Here is a 23,117-nt window from a genome sequence, read left to right as displayed (position 1 = left end):
ACAACTGAAAATATGTCTTATATTCTAGGTTCTTCAAAGTAGCCACCTTTTGCTTTGATGAATGCTTTGCACACTCTTGGCATTCTCTTGATGAGCTTCAAGAGGTAGTCACCAGAAATGGTTTTCACTTCACAGGTGAACCTGTCAGGTTTATTAAGTGGGATTTCTTGCCTTATAAATGGGGTTGGGACCATCAGTTGTGTTGTGCAGCAGTCTGATAGTCCTACTGAATAGACTGTTAGAATTTGTATTATGGCAAGAAAAAAGCAGCTAAGTAAAGACAAAAGAGTGGCCATCATTACTTTAAGAAATGAAGGTCAGTCAGTCCGGAAAATTGGAAAAACTCTGAAAGTGTCCCCAAGTGCAGTTGCAAAAACCATCAAGCGCTACAAAGAAACTGGTTCACATGAGGACCGCCCCAGGAAAGGAAGACCAAGAGTCACCTCTGCTTCTGAGGATAAGTTTATCCGAGTCACCAGCCTCAGAAATCGCAGGTTAACAACAGCTCAGATTAGAGACCAGGTCAATTCCACACAGAGTTCTAGCAGCAGACACATCTCTACAACAACTGTTAAGAGGAGACTTTGTGCAGCAGGCCTTCATGGTAAAATAGCTGCTAGGAAACCACTGCTAAGGACAGGCAACAAGCAGAAGAGACTTGTTTGGGCTAAAGAACACAAGGAATGAACACTAGACCAGTGGAAATATGTGCTTTGGTCTGATGAGTCCAAATTTGAGATCTTTGGTTCCAGCCACCGTGTCTTTGTGCGACGCAGAAAAGGTGAACGGATGGACTCTACGTGCCTGGTTCCCACCGTGAAGTATGGAGGAGGAGGTGTGATGTTGTGGGGGTGCTTTGCTGGTGACACTGTTGGGGATTTATTCAAAATTGAAGGCACACTGAACCAGCATGGCTACCACAGCATCTTGCAGCGGCATGCTATTCCATCCGGTTTGCGTTTAGTTGGACCATCATTTATTTTTCAACAGGACAATGACCCCAAACACACCTCCAGGCTGTGTAAGGGCTATTTGACCAAGGAGAGTGATGGGGTGCTACGCCAGATGACCTGGCTTCCACAGTCACCAGACCTGAACCCAATCGAGATGGTTTGGGGTGAGCTGGACCACAGAGTGAAGGCAAAAGGGCCAACAAGTGCTAAGCATCTCTGGGAACTCCTTCAAGATTGTTGGAAGACCATTTCCGGTGACTACCTCTTGAAGCTCATCAAGAGAATGCCAAGAGTGTGCAAAGCAGTCATCAAAGCAAAAGGTGGCTACTTTGAAGAACCTAGAATATAAGACATATTTTCAGTTGTTTCACACTTTTTTGTTAAGTATATAATTCCACATGTGTTAATTCATAGTTTTGATGCCTTCAGTGTGAATGTACAATTTTCATAGTGATGAAAATACAGAAAAAAATCTTTAAATGAGAAGGTGTGTCCAAACTTTTGGTCTGTACTGTATATATGAATGGTAAGACCAAATGACAAGTGGAGTACCCGACAGGGATAAGTATACGGCAGATTCCTGTGTGCCAATAGGAAGTCCAATCTGTATATGTAGAGATATACCAGAATTGGAGTATGGTAGATTCCTTGGAAAGGGAGATTTTCAGTGCGCACCTGCGCCTCTAGTGTGCATGAAAATTTCTCTACATATGAACCAGAAGTTTTCCTTTCCCTTCCGCCTGCACCTTGACTATTAGCTGTGTGCACGCCATTTCCTCTCCTGCTTCTGTCATCAGGCACGGCCTTATTCATTCTGCAGGCGGTGCTGGTGATGGAGGAGACGTCAGAACCAGAAGTTCTGGGCGGGGCAGGCTCTGTCCAGCCATTAAGATTAGGGTTCTTGGGACTAATAGTACCATCCTGTCTGGCAGTATGGGTGTGTGTGCTGTCCAGCTGAAGTAATCATCTCTCTACTTCAGCCAATTGGAAAGCACCACACCCTACTAAAGTTCGGAACATATTGCGGGAAGCTGCCAGATACAGCCTTGTTCTCCTCTGGTTCAGTCCTCTGTGCTCAGCTCCCGGCTTGTGTATTTGTGACCCCGGCGCGTTTACTGACTACTCTTGTGTCTCCTTATTTTGAATTTTCTCTACTCTCCTGGTTCTGATCCGGCTACCTATTTTTCTTGCCTTGGCACACCACAGAAGAGCAGGTAACACGGTGGGCCAAGCCTAGGGGTCTCTGTGTAAATCCAGATCCATATAGACAAGTTAAAGAGTGATGAGCAAGACAATCCCTGGGATCTAGAAAACTGGGTAGATTGCGCCAAGCCTGTTTGTGGTAGCCATCTTTTGAGCTGCCAGATGACCATGAACAGTGCCCTCATTACATTATGCCTGCAAACTATTCCAGCGAGATCTGCATTCAAATAGATAAATGGCGCTCCTTCCCTTCTTAACCTGCCATGTGCCCAGACAGTAGTGTACAACCGTATACAGGGTATTGTCAAATTCAAGAGAAGTTGGAAAATAATTTGTAAGGTCCATTTGTTTCTTATTATCCTTTGTGAAGAATTCTAAAGTTATCACCACATAAAGTGACACACGTCAGATTTGAAAAATGGGCCCAGATAGGAACACAAAACTGGCTGCAGGAAGGGGTTAAATCAGAGTATTTTGGTCGCTGTGACTATAGACAACAACACATCTACTGAAATTATCAAATTCAACAGTCTTCATTAGTAAAAAAAAAAAAAAAAGTAACTAGTGGTGAAACCTCTCTGGGGTAATTGGAGTATGGGGCTCGGTGGCTCTTGGCAATCTAAACTATCGTAAGGGACATATTTTCTATCAGAAGAGTTTCAAGAAGAAATACTAGACATTTAAAGAGAACTTTTTTATAATACAGAATAGCTGAGATGTCTTAAATTTAGACCTTGGGCATTTCGAAGAGGCAATAGAGACCTTTCTTTTAAAGCTTACCAGGCAGTTATAGACTCATAAGTGAGGCAGGCTGATCCCACCACAATCAAACTATTTTACAGTATGAACTTGTAAAAAAATACATAGAAGAAAAAAAAATTTTTACATCCCCAACAACAACGTATGTATGAGGGCAGAGCTACAACACTAAACCGGAGTTGCACTCATTTATGGTGGACCATTGGAGCTACTATGAGTCCTGACCAGAAGTGTAGTGAACATATTAGTGCCCCCATTTCAGGAGAGATTATGTAGTTATCCAAATTCTTTAGGATTGAAAATATAATTGAATTTATGACGTTGAGTGAATCCATGAAACCAGGGCTTGAGCCATGCCAACACATCTCCTGCAGGCGGGAATAAATGTATATTACAGCCATCAGCCACGCACAGCTTAGAGATATATCATGGCACAGGTGTAATGTTTTTATATAGTTTATCGCAATCCTGTTTGTAGTTAGTTGTTTTTTAAAAGAAATTGTAAAGTCAGGATAAAGGGAAACTTTGCTGTTATTGTACAGAAATTCACACTTGGCCCTCACTGCACATTTAATGTTGTCGATCATAAATGTGAAGTTTGGCCAGAAAGACTGGACCTGGTCTTGTATGGACCATATGAGCACATTCAGCAGCACAGAAGGGAGAGAAGGTAGATTCATCCAATAAGATATCAGGGTTCTAGGAAGCCAACACCATCATTACCCTCCGCTTTCTCTTACGGCCCATCATAATATTTTTCTTCAAGTGATTTTCTAACTTGTCAGCACATTCTACGTACGCTGTCATCTGGTTTTGTAGTTTACAGATCTGGGCAGGTAATGGTCAGCGTCTCCTAATCACAGGGGGTAGGTGGATTGTCGAGGTTGTAAGTTCTATAGAAAAGGAGTTTCACAATTTCCCAAAGTAATTTGAACAGTTTTGGGTGGAGGACAATGTTGTGGTCTAGAAGTAAAATGGTGATCACACGATTGTGATACGGCCGGACTACACCACCGATAAATTATGCGCAAAAAACCTTCATTTTTCAAAGTGACATTAGTCCAGATACAATATTTCTTATATTTTCATGTATGGAGTGCCGAAGTTCTTTTTGCAATTGAGATTACTTTTTTCTTCAGAGCACCCGAATAGACCAGTGAGCGACCCCTCTCTTTTTTTCTATTAATCATTTTTGGGATCCCGCTCCTGGAGCATTGCAGCAGGTACGTGTTCACACTATTAGAAGTTTGACAGCCTTTTTTCTGACCATGTGTCCCTCCCATTCAGTCACAGGTGGTTTTAACTAGCTCTACCAGCCCATACATTGTAGGTTAAAAGCCCAAGCAGAGACATATTGTCCATACAGGCTTACAGCCCAAGAGTGGCATATCCAGTGGTAGTGTAGCGTAGTTTCCCATCATACGAAGGTGACCTTGTCGTGGTTGATGGGCACACATAAATTGGCCAAATTATGCGCAAAAAACCTTCATTTTTCAAAGTGACATTAGTCCAGATACAATATTTCTTATATTTTCATGTATGGAGTGCCAAAGTTCTTTTTGCAATTGAGATTACTTTTTTCTTCAGAGCACCCGAATAGACCAGTGAGCGACCCCTCTCTTTTTTTCTATTAATCATTTTTGGGATCCCGCTCCTGGAGCATTGCAGCAGGTACGTGTTCACACTATTAGAAGTTTGACAGCCTTTTTTCTGACCATGTGTCCCTCCCATTCAGTCACAGGTGGTTTTAACTAGCTCTACCAGCCCATACATTGTAGGTTAAAAGCCCAAGCAGAGACATATTGTCCATACAGGCTTACAGCCCAAGAGTGGCATATCCAGTGGTAGTGTAGCGTAGTTTCCCATCATACGAAGGTGACCTTGTCGTGGTTGATGGGCACACATAAATTGGCCAAATTATGCGCAAAAAACCTTCATTTTTCAAAGTGACATTAGTCCAGATACAATATTTCTTATATTTTCATGTATGGAGTGCCGAAGTTCTTTTTGCAATTGAGATTACACCACCGATAAAGCAGCCACAGCCGGTGACTGAGAAGAATCTGTGACTTCTCTGCATTTAGTGGTTACTACTCACCTGGGTAGTCATATGTAGGAATCTCCTCTGTACACCGCTCATCACCCCTCACATATGTCTCTGTAGTATTAATATGGGGCTGATCTTCACCCTGAAACAAATATTGTACAAGTCACACACAGATGAGAAGTCCCATCTATGATCAACTCTAATCCTGCCATCTCCACCGTTCTCATTACACAAGTATAAAACATATAATACTGGGGGATAAAACAAGACTGAGCACAAGACCATCACAGCCGTCTACACATCATAGGGGAGATCTCATGACACCTTCTCTCCATCTACCTGATGATCCTGAGGAACACTGGGATCTTCTTGTTTACAGTCCTGTGGAAGAAGAGGATGGGGACATCACTCTGGTGTTGTCCTCTTACTGGATAGATCTGGAGGAAACACATACAGGGACTGAATTCATTCTTTACATACAGATAATTATAGGCCGTGTGTATTTAGTCGTGTCTATTACCTGGTGATGTGAGGGGCTGGGGAACCTCCATCATGACGTCCTTGTACAGATCTTTGCGTCCTTCTAAATACTCCCACTCCTCCATGGAGAAATAGACGGCGACATCCTGACATCTTATAGGAACCTGACACATACAATGATACAGTCATCCCCCCGATCCGTTCATAGCTTTACTGTATAATGTCCCAGCATTCCCAGCAGTGTCACCTCTCCAGTCAGCAGCTCAATCATCTTGTAGGCGAGTTCTAGGATCTTCTGGTCATTGATGTCCTCATGTATCAGGGGGTTATGTGGAGGCCCCGTGATTGGGTTTAGGGGTCTTCCCCATCCCTCAGACACAGGGTCCTGACAGCGCTCACTAGAGGTCTTCTTCACTACTGTGTAATCCTGGTTTTGGAGAAACACATTCATAAATTTCACTACAGACATTTCCAGAGTCCTCACCCCCTAATTCTGTCCAACTGTTATTCACACAGATAAGAATGATGTAATGTGACGTCATCAGAATCTCTCACCTCTCCAGTAAGCCGGAAGAGGATCTCTAGTGTGAGATGTAATATTTTCTTTGCCATTTTGTCTCTGTCCATATCCATCCTTGATGGGTCCATAAGGAAAATTCTCTTATATAGAAGATCTTCACTGAGAGGATCCGATATTGTAGAGATCTGAATGGGAAGAAGATGAGCCGACATAACATCATAAAAATCCTGTGTAATAATACAATTACTGGAGATAATAAGGGGAAACAAATGAGGAGATATATTATTTTACAGTATGTAGTTTTCTTCTTTACATCTAGTAATAAAACCTATATATTTTATGCCACAGATAACAAGCAGTTTCTTCCTTGGAGTCTGCAGTTGAATACCTTTCTCATAGACTCATCTTCCATAAAGCTAATTCTAGTCTCATTTACAGATACTGGAATCGGCATTAGTAATACTGCAGGAGATATTCATTACACATGACATGGAAATAACTACTTCATGATGAGGATGACATATTTATTTCTACTACAGCTCTAGATACATATTTGGCCAGAGTCCATCACTGACTACATCACCACCGGCCGTCTATATGAATGTTTCCCGTCTTTCCCGGGCTGTACCATGTTAGATCTCATGTCTGATTCACACACAGAAGTTTGAGGCATTTATAAACATTATTTGTTTGCACAAACACCGAGGCCAGAAATGATTTGATACCAAAGTCTCCATGTACAGTGTTTTATGAGGTTTATTTCTGCCCCTTAGGCTTTCCTATATTACAAGAAAAACTCCCAAAAAATCAGATATTAAAATGTTTCAAAAGAAAATTGGCACCAACAATTCTTGTAAATAGAAAAAAATGCTAACAGAAGAAGACACATTTTGCTATTTTTTAACAAGTTAAATATTTTTTTTTTTTTAAAAACTCTTTTGGGCATCAGAACATAGATGTACACAACATGGATGGCATAGATGCAGCTCCAACATAAACCCTGGCAGTTTAACCACTTGCTGCTGTCAAAAGCAAACATGGCATCTAAGAAGGTTTGAGTTCAGCTGAATTCCCCTCCTCCCCTAAGTACTTGATAGTATGGGGCAGCCTAGTTACTATGATACTTAAATAACCAATAATGGTGTCTGGTCCTGCAATGCATAAAAGTCTATTAGGCCGGGCCAGAGGCAGTGTCCAATAAGTTACCTTTTAATGCCCAATACACATTAGACTAAAGTTGCATGAAAGCACTGATTTCAGGGGGTTTGGTCAACTATATAATATATTTGGGGGCCTCCCGACAGATGATGTCAGGGCAGAGAAAGATCTGGCATCTTGAATTTCAGATGTTAATCTGTTTGTTCTTTCTGTAGATAATCCTCTGTTAGAGCTGGAATATTTGTGTGATTGGGGGAGTCTGGAGAGATAGCCGTCTGCCAAATGACCGTTCAGCCAAACTTATCTCATGTGTATGGAGCCGTTCGTATTACACTGTGTGACAAAGTCACTGGCAAAGTACTGGAGGGGAGATGTGTAGCACTGAGATCGGACTCAAAGGGTGGTTGTAAATGGCTTCACATCCAGCTGGATGAATGTCTCAAGTGGGGTACCACAGGGCTCCGTCCTGGGACCTGTATTGTTCAACATCTTTATCAATGATTTAGATGAAGGAATTGAGGGTAAACTGATTAAATTTGCTGATGACACAAAGCTAGGAGGGATAGCTAATACTAGAGAAGAGAGAGAGAGGATTCAAAAAGACCTAAATAAACTGGAGCAGTGGGCAGCAACCAACAGAATGGTTTTTAACAGGGAAAAATGCAAAGTACTACATCTGGGCAATAAAAATGAAAAAAGCATATACAGAATGGGAGGAATAGAGCTAAGCAACAGTACATGTGAAAAAGACTTAGGTATACTAATAGATCATAGACTGAACATGAGTCAACAGTGTGATGCAGCAGCAAAAAAGGCAAATACAATTCTGGGATGTATTAACAGAAGCATACAGTCTAGATCACGTGAAGTCATTATCGGTCTTTACTCCTCTTTGGTCAGACCTCATCTGGAATACTGTGTACAGTTTTGGGCACCACATTTTAAAAAAGACATAGACAAACTGGAGCAAGTTCAGAGAAGAGCGACCAGAATGGTGACTGGTCTGCAAACCATGTCCTATGAGGAACGGTTGCAGGATTTGGGAATGTTTAGCTTGCAAAAAAGAAGACTGAGAGGAGACTTAATAGCTGTCTACAAATATGTCAAGGGCTGTCACATTGTAGAAGGATCATCTTTATTCTCATTTGCACAAGGAAAGACTAGAAGCAATGGGATGAAACTAAATGGGAGGAGACACAGATTAGATATTAGAAAAAACTTTTTGACAGTTAGGGTGATTAATGAGTGGAACAGGCTGTCACGAGAGGTGGTGAGTTCCCCTTCAATGGACGACTTCAAACAGAGGCTGGACAGACATCTGTCTGAGATGATCTAGTGAATCCTGCTTTGAGCAGGGGGTTGGACCAGATGACCCAGGAGGTCCCTTCCAACTCTACCATTCTATGATTCTATGATTCTATGATTAATAGCTGCAGTAATTATACATAGGAAAAAGGTTCCAGCACACAAGTGGGTTAATCAGCCATCTTGGTGCTAGGCTGATTAAAACACCTGTAGAAAGGGAGGAACTCAGAGGATAAAATCACAGCTTTTCAGAGCATTTGGTGTTAGGAAGGCCTGGAGGTGGAAGCTCTGGAGCTGTGGTGTTCATGTTAAGGAAAGCTAAACCTTGGGTTGTTTTGTTCCTGAAGCGGGTGGTTACGCGTAGCAACAAGGACTGTGCGATACGTTATGTTTTTTTTTCCTGTTAGGCCAGGAAGCACGTGTTTTGTTTTTTGCTAACATTGCTGTAGTTTATGCAGCACTCTTAATAAACTCAGGAGAAGATTTAAAGAGACAGTGTTCCTGTGTACCTCTATGTGCAACCAAGTGAGTCGATCTATCACAACTGACAGGCTGGGATAATACATGGCACTACAGTAGTACAGTGCATCATCTGAGCAATCAGTGGCTTGTATGTTGTATGATTGCACTAATCAGAGTTGTTAGAAAAAGTTTAAAAAAAAAGGTTTGAAGTGAAAAAAAAATCATAGTTTTAGCAACAAGAAATATCCTTCACTATAGGTGTCAGGGATTCACAGGATCCTGATTACTCACAAAGACCACCCATTGTGATCTCTTGAGCAAACAGCTCTCTGCTGCCCCCTTTTGGCCAGACAATTGCACGATTGTCGGACAATCAATATAGGAGGCTGCAGGCTGTTCTCACTAAGTAGCTATCGGCAAGCTAGCAGTGAGCGTACGGCATACACACAACTTCCAACACATGGAATATATGTATATGCCCTCGTACTATCACTGATAGCCTCACAATAATACAATTAATATTATTCGCTGCCACCACCGACCAGATTTGAAATATAATACAGGCCTGATCAGACGTCTGCTTTCTGGTAGCGTATGGCTTCGGGGGAGGGAACAATTACAGAGCTAAAGAATCTGAACTATTACATTTATATTTAATCCAAAAGGGAAGCAGTGTTTATGAAAAATATACAAAAGGTTTTACAAAGAGAGACATTACAATACATATGCAATTACATGAAAATAAATGGGGTTAAAGAACTTACTCGACAGATCGCAGAGACGATTCAGTCTAGCTGTAGGGACGCGCTCCTAAGCCCCTTCAGCTAACGTGACCCCTGCTTACACATAAATATGTAACTTCCAACATGAGTATGGACCCATCTTCACCTGGGTAATTTATGCCGAAGGGGGGGGACCTGCCCATACACCCCATGTGATGACATCACATGGGCGGGGCCCCACCCTTCATGCTTTTATTAAAATATCTAACTTCTGCGATAACTCCTCGCAGGTTGATCGCAGAAGCTCGCGAGTGATACCATATTTTCCATTACGAATTTACTTTTCTTTAGAAACCACACATGGCATAGCTGCAGTCTGTTATTTTGTACTTTTGTATTACAGCTCACTGGAAGGGCGTACTGATTCGGAAAATTATGCATATTGTTCCTTAGCTGACCCTGCCACTAAAAATATGTGTCCCATTACTATCGGAAGTATAGAACTTCCGATATTCCATATTTTGTGTCGGTGTTGGAGAGACTGTAAGTTTCTGTCAAGCATATGGGGATGCCCTGGGGGTGGGAGAGAATCTTTTTGAAGCTGGGAACTGCATTCTTCTCACCTAGGTGTATATTTATCACAGGCCTCTGCTACTAGAAGCTCCATTCATATGGTAATGAATTTGCCACCTCTGGCCTGGACTGCTATTTGCATAGAAGCAACTGGCCAAAGTGTCAGCATTTCTACTCTGACAAATGGCAGATAGGGGAGGAGGGAAGAGTGGTTTGGAGGAAAAGAGAGAGGGAGAGATCACAGGGAGAGAGATTTTCAATATTTCTATGACAATAGGGAAAACAGACTCACTGCACAATGTTAGTTAAGTCAAGTCCATAGCAACTTTATTATACTCTATTATCCTATACACAGTGGCATAGATAGAAATCACAGGTCCCACAGCATTAGCTGATATTGGGCCCCCCAACATGAAAAGGAAAGAAAAAATATATATATATATTACATATACATACATATGACGGAGTCATATCTCCTGACTTTGGCAGACTGCATACTGCCATTGTACTTGTCAGAAACAGACCGAATGGTATGGAGATAAATGAGGGAGACCAAAGTCAGAAAATAAACTTTACTTGGCAAGAACTTGACGATAAGTACATATACCAGATAGCAGGCACAACACTTTACGAATGCTCCTTCTGTATTATGCAAAGTCAGGAACTTTTAGGTTACATGTGTTGGCGCATAACTTTTGTTACCAACTACAACAGTCCAGCACATCATTATGAGAAGGCCAAACATCTCCTGTGGGGACCATATGGGCTGAGATGTGTCGCTACAGCCCCTCAGAGCTACTCTCAGCTCCCAGTTGATTTCTGAGGACCTCACTGGCTGAGGTGCATCGGTATGACTCCTCACTAGTACTCTCAAAGTCCATTTGATGAGGGCCACAAACTCCTCGCTGTAGCACTGCACCTTCAGCTTTCTGTAGGAGTTTGGCAACACTTTAATTAGACCTCCTTGCCTTCTGCTCCCCCTAGGCAAAGTTCCATTTCGTTTAAGTAGGCCTCCTGGCCTGAGCTAAGGACCTTGTCCTGCTCTCTATCTCTGCTATGTTCCCTGCCTGGAATCCGGATTCCCACTGCCATTATATATTTGCTTTCCTTTAGAACATACTATCTGATGTCCCTCTTCTGGCACACAACATCATATCAATTCAAGTCTGCAATCAAATAGACTAAAGGTCTGTATTTCTCACTTACTTATCCCTATCTGACTCATCTCCAGGAAATTTTTCTACTCTGTGCCCATGTAGCACAGACTGAGTGCTTCCACACAGTATAATGGCCCACACAGACCCCACACAGTATGATAGCCCCCACAGCTCCTCACACAATATTATGGCCACCACAGCCTGCTACACAAAATGAGGATCCCCACTCAGTATAATGGCTCCCACCAGTCGCCCACTCAGTATGAGAGCCTCCACAGCACTTCACTTATTATGATGCACCCACAATTCCTAATATTTAAAAAAAACAAAAAAACAACCCCTTTCCTGAGATGCGCTGCTTCGGTCTGTGCAGTGTGAGTACTGAGGCTCCGTACTACAGGTGTGATGTAGTGACGCCATTGAGCCTGCAGTGCACGGAGTCTCAGACTCACAGGTGAAGGCTGAATGGTGGATCAGGGATCTTTTGACTGCCTGATTCACTATTCTAATCAATGGTATCACCGTCATGGGAATGTAGATATTACTGAAATTGTGATGGTGGGGAAGGAGAGGGCTGCCAGGTCCTGAGCCGCAGGAAGCGAGCCTCTTCGTTTCACGCGCATCATAGTGGCCGCATGGGCTTCTGCTATGGATGATACTCCCCTGCCTATCCTGCTATCGTGTGGTAAATATCTCATAGGTCCGGGGTTCATTATTATCTGCACCAAGAATGGGCGTGTGGTAAATATCTCATAGGTCTCGGGTTCATCAATATCTGCACCAAGAATGGGGTTAAGTGAGTATTTATTAACTAGCAGTGGGTTAGTCGGTGGGGTGGATGGTACCATGTTGTGTGTGTAGGGGGCAATACTGTGGGAACATTAGAAAGTGGGGAAATAGCAGTACTGTGGGAACATTATACTGTGTTAGTGGGAAGTCAGTCCTGTGGGAATATGATCATGTGCGTGGGGAAAGACAGTTCTGTGGGAATATTATACTGTGTGGGGGGGGATGGTGGTACTGTGGGAACATTATACTGTGTGTGGGGGGACAGCAGTACTGTGAGGACATGATACTGTGTGTGGGGAGATGGCAGTACTGTAGGAACATTATTCTGTGTGGGGGGGATGCCAATCCTGTGGAAACATTATGCTGTGCGTGGGAGGATGGAGGTACTGTGGGAATATTATATTGTGTGTGGGGAATGGCAATCCTGTGGAAACATTATGATGTGCGTGGGGAGATGGAGGTACTGTGGGAATATTATTCTGTGTATGGGGGAATGACAATACTGTGGGATTATAATGTGTATGGGTGCGTGACAAGTCCTCTGAACTCTCCAACTACAGGTAGCTCTCATTCAAGCCTAGACCTTCCTTACACACCCGTTTAAAGGCCACAATGCCTTCCACTTCCAGATCCTCCACCGTATGAAGGTCTTATGTTACCCTAAACTTTTCCTATTTGAAGGGACAGGTTTCTGCCCTTTCCATACTCATTCATTATACACTGGCTTTTCACAATCAGGTTAAGACCTTCCTTCAGTAGGTGGCTCATTGCGCCCTCCTTACATTTAACCAGTGGAACCTTGAGGCCATTTTTTGTCTGCTTTCCAAGAGTCTTCCTAAGAGCTTCTTAGGCAGCTTCTCCTCAAAGTTCCTTCTATAGGTGCTGTTGAGAGGCAAAATAATGAGAGAAAACAATGTGTCAGGCGCTGTCACAACGACAACAAAGATGAGAAGGTGAGAACAATGAACATTTATTTATCACATGATGGCATGAGGAAGAAATCAAATCAATATTGAAATGCATTGCTGTCTTTAAATAAATGTTTGTTATTTTGATACACCATCTCATCCTTTTCTACATTGTGACAGTGCCCTCTACTTTGTAATTCTTTTAATGAGCCGTTCTGTCTGTTTTAACGGGTGGAGCAGCAGTCTATATGAGTAATACCGCTTCACTACTACTCTCATCAAAGTTGACCTCCACAACTCCACAGGTGACCAGATTCCATCTACTCTTCCTTGTTTCTTATCACCAGGACTTCACTGTGGAGCGCTCTAATTTTATTTGCAAGTTTTATAGAAGCTGGCATTTCTGCTGCTCAAAACCTCCATTCATAGGGTGTCTGAGATTGCTGCCCTTTCCTGTAGGGTTCTCTTCTTCATTCTCCATCAAGACAAGGTGTTCTTACCACTCATGTCATAATTTCTTCAAAAAGTTGTCTTGACTTTCTACATCAAAAAGGACATTGTCCTCCCCTCATCGTGACCATCTACAGTTCATCCGTAGGAGCATACTCTCCACCGGTCTTGATTTGACCAGGGCCTCTAGGCCTATCTTTTGTTAACGGAAGCCTTCCAGGATTCCGATTTTCTTCTCTTGATACTTGATGGACTACACAAGGGCCTGTCAGCCTCCAAAACAACCATTACCAAATGGATTTTAAGTTGGCTATTGTGCAAGCCAAAAAGGCCAAGGACAAATCTCCAACCATTTTGGAAATTGCTTATTCCACAAGGGCAGTCCGATATTTCATCTCTGCTGCTCAGGTCTCTAAGGCTGTTACCTGGGCCTCTGTTCATGCATTTGTTATAGTCCATAAAATCCACTCTATGGCTTCTACTAATGCCATCTTATGATGCAAGGTATTGCAGGCTGCTGTCAGTTTGGCAATGTGCATAGTTGGCTGTTTTTTCTACTCATTGGGACTGCTCTGGAACGTCCCACGGTCCTGGGTCCCCTATTGCGTTCACACATTGTGATCTGTTGGGGAAACAATCTGCAGCAAAGTCCTCACCAATAGACCTACACTAAATCGTTCAGATCTCCGCTGGCAATATTTCTGTCTTCAGCAGCATCTTTTAAAAGCAACAACAAAAAAATGATATTCGCTTATGCTGCCAAGGTGTTAGATTCCAGCAGTGTTTCTCGGTGTATTTCAGCCTTCTTTGGCGACTTCGCTTCCATGTGGCCCATTCAGCCTGAACAGTTGTAGAGATCACATAAGACAACACATTTTTTACAGTTTTTTTGTAAAGTGACACAAGTTGCTTATCGCTGAGGGTATAACTGATGATGCCCCCACTGTTCCATAGGACAGGCTCTGACAGAGGTCACGCTACATTTTTTACAGAGGAGTAACAATACTCCTCTAAGCAATTTTGAGGAGTATTTTAGGAAGAGTACATAATTTGAAGTAATTCAAATCTGTAGAACATGGATGTATACATAATACTAAGATATCACTATTAATGAAGGGAAACTGTATCTTATAAAGAAAGCTTAAAAATGGTCCTCATCAAATATTTCAAGCTGCAACCCATCCTTTTCACGTGTCAGGATGGGTTGCAGACTTAAGAAACAGCTCAAGAAATGCAACAATTGTCAGAGGAGCAGCGCGGGGTAATTGTTGAACAACCATACGTCACTCAGCCACTGGGCAGGGCTGTGACATGAGAAAAAAAATGAATCTTCCTGCTGTCTGAGCACAACAGGGATTTTTTTTCTCTCTAGCCTCTGTCCTGCTTTCTCAGTCTGCTGCCATTCCCTGTTGAAATACCGTCAATTGGCTGAGCAGAATGGGTGTACAATTAAGCACAGAGGAAGAGGAAGCAGGAGAAAAAAACCCTGTTGTGTTCAATCAGCAGGGGGATTTATTTTTTCTCATGTCACAGCCCTGCTCTGCTGCTGAATGAGGGATGTTTGTTCATGACACTGCTTCTCCCACAGTTGAGACATTTCTCAAGCTGTGTTTCTTCAGTCTGCAACCCATCCTGACACATGGCTAGGAGAATTTTTATCACATTGCTGGAGAACCGCTTTAAGATAATATAAAATAGTCAGTTTTATTGTTTTGGCATATTTGAATGCTGTATCACCTCATGCAAAAAAGGAGAACAAAGAACTAGTCTGAAAGCTGCTATTAGTTATCACCTGATCATTAACCCCGTCACGACATTTGACGTACCTATATGTCGTGGTAAGATGGGGTTCTCGACTGATGATGTATAGGTATGTCATTGCTATTGTCTTTATGTAAAAACAAAAATATACAAAAAAAGAACACATATTTGGTATCATTGCATCCGGAAAGATCTGATCTATAAAACTGTTACACTAGTTAACCACTTCAGTGAATATCGCAAAAAATAGAAAAAAGTGGCAAAAAGCTGTGGTTTTCATTATACCGTCAAAAAAATGGAACAAAATCCTTCTGTGTCTGAACCAGTACCTAACTCCAACTCGTTGTCTCTGTACTTCTGTTTGTGAGTTCTGTGTCTACTTGCTACTTCATAGCAAGTACCTTGTGTGTATCTGGCTCTACTGGTCCTGTTCTCCCGACCCTGTCTGTTTCATGTGAATAGAGCCCTGTCCTGTCTGGCCGCGCTCTGCTCCGCTTCCCGTCCGCACCTGCGGCTCTGCTCCGCTTCCCGTCCGCACCTGCGGCTCTGCTCCGCTTCCCGTCCGCACCTGCGGCTCTGCTCCGCTTCCCGTCCGCACCTGCGGCTCTGCTCCGCTTCCCGTCCGCACTCGTCCCTATCCAGCCTGTTTACGTACCCGCCTGTCTGTATACCAGCCGTGCCTGCCTGTTCCTGCATACCCCGGTGTGGGTCAACAGCTGTGTGACCAGGGTCTGACCTTGAGTGGCACCTGGGTCACCTCCCTTGTCCCTCCTGGGATCACGGAGTCGACTGAGCTGCTGTGTATCTGGGGTTGGATTGGGCGAGGCCCTTAGTTATGCCCCTCTTGGTCCGTGGCCCAGTGGGACCACTAACCACACTCAGGCCAAACAGTCTGGGCATGAGTGTAACATTATGTAAATGTTTCCAATAAAAAAGTTTTAACTTCACAGACAAAAAAAGCAAGTTCCCTCTGGGGTTTGTCATCTGTCAATGGAAATATAAGGGGCTTCCACATTATTAGTAGTACAAAAGGGTCTGGAAAAGCGCTATGGCTCCTCATCCCCCAAAAGAAATCTGCACTTCCAAATCTAAAATTCTCCCCTCTCTTCTGAGCCCCAGTGTTCTGAAACCACATCTAGCATCCACATGTTTGGCATTTCTGTAGCGATGAGAGCCCGCTTAATTTATGGGTGCATGTCTCCAGAAGCACGCACTGGGCATAATGTGCAGGCACTGCAATGTATGGGCACTACAATGGCAGATTTACAATGTTCACTAAGTAACATCCATTATTGCTTGTTTCTGAAAAACACACATGAAGTCAAAATCGTCACTACACCTGTAGATGAATTCCCATAGGGGTGCAATTTCCAAAATGGGGTCACTTAAGGGGGGATTCTGCTCTTTTGGCACATAGGGGCTCTTTATATGGAGTCCACAAACTATTTGATGAAAATTTGTTCTCCAAGAGTTAAGTAGCGCACCGTCCCTCCCGAGTCTCGCCGTGTATGCAGTACTGTACAGCCACTTATGGGGTATTGCCTCGTTCAGCTGAAATTGTGTGAGAAATGTTGGTGCCACTTATACTCATTTCCCCATGTAAAAATGTAAAATTGGGGCCAAAACTATTTTTTGTGATAAAAACGTAATTATTTTTCTTTCACCGCCCAATGGTATAAAATTCTGTGACACTCCTAGATGAACTAATTGAGGTGTTGTTTGTAAAATGGGGTCACTTATGGGGGTTCTGCTGTTCTGGGACCTCAGGGTCTCTGCCAATGTGACTTGGCACCTGCAAAATATAACAGCAAAATCTGCACTGTAACATGGCGCTCCTTCCCTTCTGAGCCTTGTACTGAGCCTCAAAAGTAGTTTTCCACCACTTACGGGGTATCGGCGTATTCAGGAGAAATTGTACAACAAATTATAATGTTCGTTTTCTCCTGTTATCCCTTTTGAAAATTACAAACTTGGGGTCAAAGCAATGTTTTAGTGGAAAAAATGGTAATATTTAATTTACTCAGCTCAATGTTATACAATTCTGTGAATCGCCTGAGGGTTAAAAATGCTCACTACTTCCCTAGAGGTGTATGGAGCGGAGCCGTGTGTGTACGAGGTGTAAGGAGCGGAGCCGCGTGTGTACGAGGTGTACGGAGCGGAGCCATGTGTGTACGAGGTGTACGGAGCAGAGCCGCGTGTGTACGAGGTGTACGAGGTGTACGAAGCGGAGCAGTGTGTACGAGGTGTATGGAGCATAGCCGTGTGTGTACGAGGTGTACGGAGCAGAGCCGTGTGTGTACGAGGTGTACGGAGCAGAGCCGTGTGTGTACGAGGTGTACGGAGCAGAGCCGTGTGTGTACGAGGTGTACGAAGCGGAGCAGTGTGTACGAGGTGTAAGGAACGGAGCCGCGTGTGTACAAGGTGTACGGAGCCGCATGTGTACGAGGCGTATGGAGAGGAGCCGCGTGTGTGCGAGGTGTACAGAGCGGAGCAATGTGTACGAGGCGTACGGAGTGGAGCCGCGTGTACGAGGTGTACGAAGCGGAGCAGTGTGTACGAGGTGTAAGGAGCGGAGCCGCGTGTGTACAAGGTGTACGGAGCCGCATGTGTACGAGGCGTACAGAGCGGAGCAGTGTGTACGAGGCGTACGGAGTGGAGCCGCGTGTGTACGAGGCGTACGGAGCGGAGCAGTGTGTACGAGGTGTACGGAGCAGAGCAGTGTGTACGAGGTGTACGGAGCGGAGCAGTGTGTGTACGAGGTGTACGGAGCCGCATGTGTACGAGGCGTATGGAGCGGAGCCGCATGTGTTCGAGGCGTATGGAGCAGAGCAGTGTGTACGAGGTGTACGGAGTGGAGCCGCATGTGTACAAGGTGTACGGAGTGGAGCCGTGCGTGTACGAGGCGTGCGGAGCGGAGCATGCGCGTGTCCGAGGCGTGCGGAGTGGAGCCGCGCGTGTACGAGGCGTACGGAGCGGAGCTGTGTGTGTACGAGGTGTACGGAGCGGAGCCGCGTGTGTACGAGGTGTACGGAGCAGAGCCGCGTGTGTACGAGGCGTGCGGAGCGGAGCCGCGCGTGTACGAGGCGTACGGAGCGGAGCCGCGCGTGTACGAGGCGTACGGAGCAGAGCCGTGTGTGTACGAGGCGTACGGAGCGGAGCCGGGTGTGTACAGAGCCGCGTGTGTACGGAGCCGTGTGTGTACAGTGCCGTGTGTGTACGCTGTGTACAGCTGTATACTCCCAGGTTCGGTGGGAGACACGGCGGCTCTTTATCAGACTGTAGAAGAACTGACACTGGACACTCGGTAAAACTGCGCTCGGACGTCTCTTGTTTCTCGCACAGATATTGATAACATAAGATGGAGTCAGACGAACCCTCCTACAAAACCTGATAACAGTCATTACTACAGGACTGGATGAGAAACGGATTTATTCTACAAGAAACGCTGGGGCCACAAATGAGAGAATCCGGGCCCCGTGGCTGGATACTCCGGACCCCCAGCGTGTTAGGACCAGACGGGGTCTTTGTCCCTGGAGCTTCTCTGCTCGGTATAATGAGACTCTGATCTTGTTCTTATAAAGAGGGTTGGAGTAAAATAGAAGCTGCCTGAATATGAGGACCTTGTCTGATCTCTATGTCCTTGTGTACAGAGCTATGGAGATAGCGCTATTCTCTGTATAATAGATGTGATATCGCTGGAGCCCTAATATTCCTGTACAGGGGTCTCTGTAGAGATAATCTTACCCCAGCATTATGGATTGGGGGAAACGGGATTGGGGACATTTTACTGTAATTTCATTTTAAATAAAACTGTAATAAAAAATAACTGATTATAGAAAGTGTTTCATTTTCCCACCATGTTGTCTGTAGGAGGTAAAGAGCCGAGGCTGAAGATGCTTTATCTCCAGAAGTCTACAGAAGGTCACGGCCCCACTATCAGTATTCGGTCAGTAGTTTTTCTCAGGAGTGGGTGATAAATGCAGAATTGGTGACTTGTTTCTATTAGACCGTTTCTCTGATTGTTCCTCACCTGGTTTTGGCTCCCACTCCTGAGAAAAAATACTGACCGAATACTGACCAAATACTGATAGCTGGGAAGTGGCCAAAGAGGGAGGATTGGAAACTCCGAATGTCCTTGTCTGTTTTAGGATTGGGAGTTAGGAAAAGGGGCAGGATGACATTTTGGGTTTTGTTTTGTGGGGTAAGAGATGTAATATTTCTCCATATAGTGTAAATATATGAATACAGGTAGGTCCAGAAATATTTGGACAGTGAATCTTTGTGATTTCAGCTCTGCAGGCCGCTAATCTGGATTTAAAATGAAACAACTGAGATGTAATTGAAGTGGAGACTTTCAGGTTTAATTAAAAAGGTTCAACAAAAATATCCTGTGAAACGTTTAGGCTGTGTGCCCACGATGCAGAAATGCTCCGGATTTTTCCTGAGCGTTTCTGCATCTCCCTGGCAGAAAAAACGTATGCGGATTGTACATGCGGATTTTACATGTGGATTGTACATGTGGATTGTACATGCGGATTTTACATGCGGATTTTACATGCGGATTGTACATGCGGATTGTACATGCGGATTGTACATGCGGATTGTACATGCGGATTTTACATGCGGATTTTACATGTGGATTGTACATGCGGATTTTACATGTGGATTTTACATGTGGATTGTACATGCGGATTTTACATGCGTTTTTCCTGCCAGGGACAAGCGGATGTGAAGTTTTCTTCACATGCATTTCCGCATGCGCGTTGAAAAGCGCTTTCCAATCGATTTTAACATCACTTGGAAAGTGCTTGACAACTTGGTCACACTATATAAATCCATGCAAACAGCATGGATTTATATAGTGTGACCGTAAAGAATGGTAAAAAATAAAAAAAATAAAAATATACTTACCTTCTGATGGCCCCCGTTGTCTTTATCCAATGCGTCTCAGCCTGCTGGCAGCTCGCGGTAGATTTAAGAACCTGCCGACGTCAGCGGTTGCGTGACCCGTCACATGACTAAATGACGTCAATGCAGGTCCTTAGTCTACCGCGATCTGCCAGCAAGCAGAGACAAGGATACCGGGGGCCATCAGAAGGTAAGTATATTTATTTTTTATTTTATTCTTTTTTTACAGGTACTATGGTACCTGGGTCCGGAGGAGAGTCTCCTCTTCTCCAGACCCGGGTACCATCCGCACATTGAAACGCATGGAATGCGCATGTACAGATCCAGTGATGCGGATTCCATGCGTTCTAATGCAACTCAATGGCGGCAAAAACGCAGCGTTTACGCAAAATTAATGGTAGTGCTGCGGATTTTTCTGCAATGATAATCTGCAGCGGAAATTTCTGCAGCATGTGCACAGCACATGCGGATTATCATTGGGAAACATGGCAGATATTCTACCAAGCATTTTTTAAGTGTTTCTGCAGTGGAATTGCCGCTGCAGAAACTCTTAAAAAACACGTAGTGGGCACACAGCCTTAGAAATTACAACCACTTTTCTACGAAGCCTCCTCATTCCAGGGTCTCAAAAGTAATTGGACAAATTAACTTTACCATAAATAAAATGCTCATTAATACTTTGTAGAGAATCCTTTGCAGCAATGACGGCCTGAAGTCTGGAAGCCATGGACGTCACCAAACGCTGGGTCTCCTCCTTTGTGAGGCTTTGCCGCCTTTACTGCAGTGACTTCAGTTGTTGGTTGTTTGTGGGTCTTTCTCCCTTATGTTTTGTCTTCAGCCTGTGAAATGCAGCTCGGTGGGGTTGAGATCTGGTGACTGACGCGGCCATTGAAGAATATTTCACTTCTTTACAGTAAAAAACTCCAGGGTTGCTTTCGCACTATGTTTTGGGTCATTGTCCATCTGTATTGTGAAGAACTGATCATGTGACTGCTGTCCATGTGGTCTTCTCTGCCCAGCCACATGACCGTGACTATAATGATGTGATCGTACATCACTTCCCATTCTGCCACCACATTATTCATTATCATGTGATTTTTTTATGTGCCGATTACGCCAGCATTTTCGTTATTGGCGCGTCACCGGTGAGATGACTGCTTCCTCTCACGTGTTGGTCGCATCACATGAAAACACCACCATCAATCATGCACATTGGCACCTTGTTTCAGTGGGTGGGCCATCTGAGGATAGCGTCTGAAGTCACTACCGCTTCTTGGATGATGTTCCATTCATTTTGTATGTGCAGGAATCCACATGCGTTACAACTGTTTTGATTGGGTCCTACATGTAAATAGCCTGGTTGTTCAGTCCACCATCTCCCCATGATGAAGCCTGGTGCAAAACGTGTGTCGGTGCGTTTTTCCCTTTTGACTGGTGAGGTTACTTTATGCCACTGTGCATTTCTTACACTTTAATATTAATATAATATAATGATGGTCTGCTTCACCTCCATTGAGAGCTCTTTTCCATGTTATGGGTTCACAGCAACAGTTTCCAAATACAAATGCCACACCTGTAATCAGCTCCAGACCTTTGACCTGCTTAATTGATGATGGATTAATGAGGGAAGAGCCCATGCAGCCAATGAAAGAGCTTTTGAGATAATTGTTCAATTACTTTTGGTCCCTTGAAAAAGATACTGCTCCATATTAAAGAGATGTAATTCCTAAACTATTACTCCAATTAGGATGCGAATACCCTCAAATTAAGGCTACGGCTCCACTATCAGTTTTTGGTCAGTATTCGGTCAGTACTTTTTCTCAGGAGTGGGAGCCAAAGCCAGGTGAGGAACAATCAGAGAAAAGGTATCATAGAAACAAGTCACCAATTCTGCATTTATCACCCACTCCTGGCTTTGGCTCCCACTCCTGAGAAAAAATACTGACCGAATACTAATAGGGGGGCTGTGGTCTAAAGTGGAGAATCAGCACTTTAACCCCTTCACGACATGTGCTGTACATGTACGACACATGGTGTCTCTCTCTCTCATCGTTGTGCCCCTAACAGCTGCGGGTGGAATCACGATCCACCCGCGGCTGTTAACATGTTAAATGCCGCTGTCAGTCTCTGACAGCGGCATTTAACATGGCTGCGACGGAAGGACGTCATAAGTCTTGCCCATCGGAGCCCGTGTTGCATGACCGCGGATCGCCGATGGGTTGGCATGACAACCCAGGGTCTGCAGGATATCCCAGCGGTTGTCATTGCCAGGATGCTATGAATGCCGCCCAGCGGTCAGCGCTCATAGCCCGTGAGCATTTCTGCTACACACAGGTGATCTGATAATCGCAGCTTCTAGTCTCCCATAGAGACAATTGAAGCAAGTGAAAAGTTAAAAAAAAAGTTTTTAAAAATATTTAAAAAATATAAAAGTTTAAATCACCTCCCTTTCACCTCATTCAAAATAAAACAATAACAAAAAAATATACACATATTTGGTATTGCTGTGTTCAGAATTACCCGATCTATCAATATGTAAAAAGAATTAATCGGATCGGTAAACGGCGTAATGAGAAAAAAAAATCAAAACGCCAGAATTAATTTTATTTAGTCGCCACAACATTGTAATAAAATGCAATTACGGGCGATCAAAACATCGGATCTACCCCAAAAATGGTATCAATAAAAATGTCAGCTCAGCGCACAAACAATAAGCCCTCACCCGGCCCCAGATCCCGAAAAACGGAGACGCTACGGGTCTCGGAAAATGGTGACTTTTTTTTAACAATCTTTGGATTTTTTTTTCACCACTTAAATAAAAAAGAACCTATACATGTTTGGTATCTACGAACTCGTAATGACTGGGAGAACCATAACAGAAGATCAATTTTAGCATTTAGTGAACATGGTAAGAAAAAAAAAAAACAATAGTGAAATTGCACTTTTTTTTGCACTTTCACCG

The sequence above is a fragment of the Phyllobates terribilis genome, unplaced genomic scaffold (genome assembly GCF_046119375.1).
Source record: "Phyllobates terribilis strain yellow unplaced genomic scaffold, ASM4611937v1 Scaffold_60__1_contigs__length_8166268, whole genome shotgun sequence".
NCBI classification, from domain to species: Eukaryota; Metazoa; Chordata; class Amphibia; order Anura; family Dendrobatidae; genus Phyllobates; species Phyllobates terribilis.
The sequence above is the reverse complement of the archived record's forward strand: the minus strand, read 5'-3'. Positions refer to the sequence as shown.